This window comes from Pinus tabuliformis, chromosome 3_1 (assembly GCF_031772625.1).
Source record: "Pinus tabuliformis cultivar Carrire ecotype Pingquan chromosome 3_1, CPIR1, whole genome shotgun sequence".
Lineage (NCBI taxonomy): Eukaryota > Viridiplantae > Streptophyta > Pinopsida > Pinales > Pinaceae > Pinus > Pinus tabuliformis.
In genome coordinates, this window is record NC_142301.1 from 86,426,743 (window position 1) to 86,431,217 (window position 4,475).

The following is a 4,475-nucleotide window of genomic DNA, read 5'->3' on the forward strand; positions in this document are numbered from 1 at the left end:
AGTTTCAGAGAGGGATCTCTCTTTATTATTTAACTTTATTTGGCTGAAGGTATTATGCTATCTATTAAGTTCAGGTTTGGGTTTTTTGTGTTGTTGGGTTGAAACTAGGAAGAAAGGTCATTGGGACAATGGAGTCACATGTTTGGAATGATCAAATACAAAGTTTACATGCTAAACTTATAGGGCAGGTCAGGAAAATTCACTGGATACTTTAAGGTCTATGGTGTAAAAGACAGGAAAATATTTAGAAATCCAATTAAAAACAAAGCAGTTAAGAATTCTGATTTTAATCTTTAGTGGAAAACATAAAAATTATTCTTAAGTCAGAGAGAGAGTGTACATTCAAAAAAATCCGGTTCTTTATCTTCTTAAAATAATTTAGATTTTAGAATCACACTTGATAATAAAATGAAAACAAATTGACAAAGAGAGATGCATTTCACCAATAAAAATGACACAAGAATCCCATAATGATTGCACTGTATTACTGAAAATCTAATCAATGACGGCTCTTTGAGCTACTTTACAATACAAGTCCTTTTGTTCAAACAAGTCCCAACCCTTCATAATTCGAATTATGACGTACTTATAGAAAATATTACAAAATATCTTGATTCTGGAGATCAAGATAGGATCCTAAAAATATCTAACAACTGATTACTAAAGTAGTACAAAAATTTATGAATTTTTGAACTACTGGAACTACTGGCCCTTTTTTTTAGGATGATTTCTAATGACTGAGACTCCAAATTTTCTATGTTATTTTCCTTAGTATTGAAGATAAAAATTACTCAAGTAATTCACACAATTTGTCCCATATGCCTTTAGTAGGGATAGAAAATTTAACTAATTTTCTATAGGCCTAATCGATATCTGTGTACTTCTGGAAATTTGGTTTGATGATGAACAAATTTCTCCGCCCATGACTGATGAGCAAGTCGAAATATAAGGCCTCTAGGAATGCTTTCCTTGTTATTTACCCCTTTATATTTGCAAATCTTGACTTATCTTGGGAAATAGTGGATATTTTCTCCTGGTAATTTCTCAAGCTCATATGTTTATCTTCCCTACCAACTAGTCTTGGTAGAACTTTCCTATTCAACACATGCATCTGCTTGTGAAATCTCTGTATGCTAGTTTCTAGACTTTGAAACGTATTTTCAAGATATAGCATAAGGTTCCTCTTGGTGTGCATCCTCCTCACCTCTAAAATAGTCTCTGTCCTATCTTGAATTCCCAGCTACTCTAATTCTTCTCTATTTTTGGAATTCAAGAATTTGATAAGTGTTGTTTCTTCCCCAGGTTTCTGTCTTAAGTCTATTTTGATTTGTCTTATTACCTCTTTGGACCTTTGTACCAATTCTTGTTGCTAAAAAATAATCTATATGGAAGGCCATATTTCTGTGATGGCTTCACTAATTTCTATTCATATATTTTCTTTGGCTTGGGCCAAAGTTTGACCCATAACTGATTCACTCTGAAACTGCTCAGCTTAATATTAAGTTGATGGGTTTTCTACAACTCCTCCACATAAAACTTATCAATTTTTAATTTCTATTTTGACAGTGTTTTGAGTTGATATTTTAACTTAACAATTTCTTGTTCCTAAATGGATCGGACATCCATGGCTTTAACAAGTTCACTTGTAGAATCTAATGTCTGTGTTGGTGCTAAAATTGATGTAGATGCTCCTAGGGTTGTGGTCACTGAAATTGGAACTACTGTAAGTGGAACTATGGCCAACTGCGCTTTCTCTTTCATCAGTTTCTCCAGTTCTACTTCCATGTCCCTGATCTGATTGTTTTGTTCAATAATTATTCAAAATATATCCGCTTTATCCTTTTCCATTTCTCTAACTTCCTTAGCATGTGGATCTTCTGTCGTAGGCAATTTTAACTACTTCCTCAATGTTGCTATATCAACATCCTTTCTTTTCACCATCTCTTATGCTCCCTTTACATCTTTAGGATTATATCCCAGTTTGATCATGAAGTCTCCAAATGATTTTTTGCTTGGTATCCTTGGCTAAGGATGAAATCCTTTCCAACTTTAGTTGTGGATGTGTGTTGTTTAATGATATATGCAATCTAGAAGTGGACATGGTAGCATTATTTAGTGTAGAATACATCATTTCACTAGTTTGTTTGTGCATGTAAATTTGATCTATTGGATGAATTTATTGTGTATCAAAACTAAACACAAATTATTTTTAATCTGTTAGTGTCCTTAGGGCTAGGCTTTAGCTTCAAGGAAGGCGTTGGGTGCCAAACTTGCATACTTTTTCCCTCCATTTTTACTCTCTCTCTCACTCATTTGTATCATTTATATTCACTAATCACCCTAAATGCATAAGATAAACCCTCTTTGATTTATTTCACAGAATGTTTAATTAATGAAGTAATAGTTATGGAGATTTTTCATATGCGAGTTACTAATCTTTCCATTTCCGTAGATCTAGTGGTCAAAGGTTATGGGTGCAAAACACAGAAGAAAATTCCAATTTTCCAATATCATATCGGTGAGCGTTGTAAAAGCATAATTGATTCAAGGCCTGTTCCAGACCTTTATTGTCTTTCTCTCGACAACTAATTAGCTGTTGTAATAATTGTATAATGATAGAACATTAGCTTCCATCTTGAGAAATAGTTTTCTCTTTGTATTGTATAAGAAGGGTTTTAATGTTGTCAATCGAGGTTAGCCATGCAAGAGATTAAGATTGTAACAGAATATTGTTTAAGTTAATTGAATTCAAGTTATTTTGTTGTTCTTTCTATAAGATGTGAATCCATCGCAACCCTGGTCAGAGAGTTGGGCCCACTCTTCTAATTAGGTGTTGCATTATTTTCGTGTGTTGATATTTTATATGTGTGAGCTAATTGATTATTGTCACAGTATTTTAGTTAATTTCTCTTAATGCTTTTTATAGTTCTAAAATTCATTCTTAATTGTTGTCACAATGACTCTTTCATTAACTATCTTACTGAATCTAAGATTAGTGATTGATTGTGGCATTGCTACCTGCATATATTTTTCGTGTTGCCTTGAAACAAATTACGCACCCAGATTGATAAATTAATGTGGAAAAGAGTTGAATAGATATTCACACTCAGACACCAAAATTTTGGCGTTGTTGTCAGGGAGGTTAACATGGTGCAAGAACATGATCTACACTAATCTTTGGATCAATATCTTGTCTTAGGGAGGGAATTTATTGCCCTACTCTGAGTCTTAAGCGTACTGTTTTGTTTTCTTGTGTTTTTGTTTATTTTTTATCTTGATGATTCTGTAGAAATGATTCTTTCGTTCTAGGGAGGGAATTATTACCCTGCTCCAGATCCTGAGCCTTAGTTGTCTTCTTTGGGTTTTCTTTCATTTTTTTTTTTATTTTTATATAGGAGCCACTCTCTCGTCCTGGGAGGGAAAGATTTTCCTCATGCTACTCCAGTTCCTGAGCTCTAGTTTTTTCTTCTTATTTATTGTTTTTAAATCATCCCCTCATCGTGGGGATGGAAAAGAGATTCCTCACCCTACTCCAAGTCTTGAGCTGTGAAATTTTTAATGTTTTCTTTCCAATAAATGTATGAACAAGGGTTTGAATAAGAGGGGTAGAGGAGGACCCTAAAGGCAAGGAAGGAAGTATTTGGGGAGGAATACCTATATCTAGGAAATTATTACAAAAGCTGCATTAGAAGCCTCTTCACGAGCTACTGCTAGGGTGAGGGTTCCCATAAGATCCGAAGGACATTCTATGCAACAACCTATATAGCCTCCAGAGGTGGAAGTATCCCTTTCAACAGCTGTAGGAGAAACATGAAACAGGGCATCAGAGAAAGCAGAGACACTTCCTCTAGTATCAGATAGGGAGGAGGTAGCCAGCAAAGGGTCAGAAGAAGAAATCCACTCAAGGATTGAAGAAGGAAGCTTTAGAGTATTCTCTTCACCTCATGATCAGGGGAGTGTTGTCAAATCTTCACAACCACAAATTGTTACATAGCAAGAACTTGTTGAAGTTCCAAGCAAGTATTAGAGGATAATTATGGCACTAGCAATATCTTCAATTGATTTCCCAAATGGGGAAATTACGGGTAATGCACCAATGAAGCCTATTCCACTGACCACACTACCAAACTTCAATGGGCTTTCCAAGAAGGATCCAAACACTTTCATGTTTGAGTTTGGTATCGTTTCCAGAGGGTATGACTATGTCAATGATGCTAAAAATTTGAAAATTTTTCTTGCTACACTAAAAGGGACAGCGTTGCGATGGTTCATGGGTTTAGGAGGGAAAACCATTTCTACCTTGGATGAGATGAAGGAGACCCTCTTGGAGAAATATCAGGATTATTGTAAATCCTAGGACATTAAGGAAGAAATTTTCAAGTTTATGCAAAAGGAGGATGAAAATATGGAGGACTATGTGGAGTGCTTTAGGTACACTCTCCAGAGGTCTGGCCACAGTGACCTGGATAAGGATA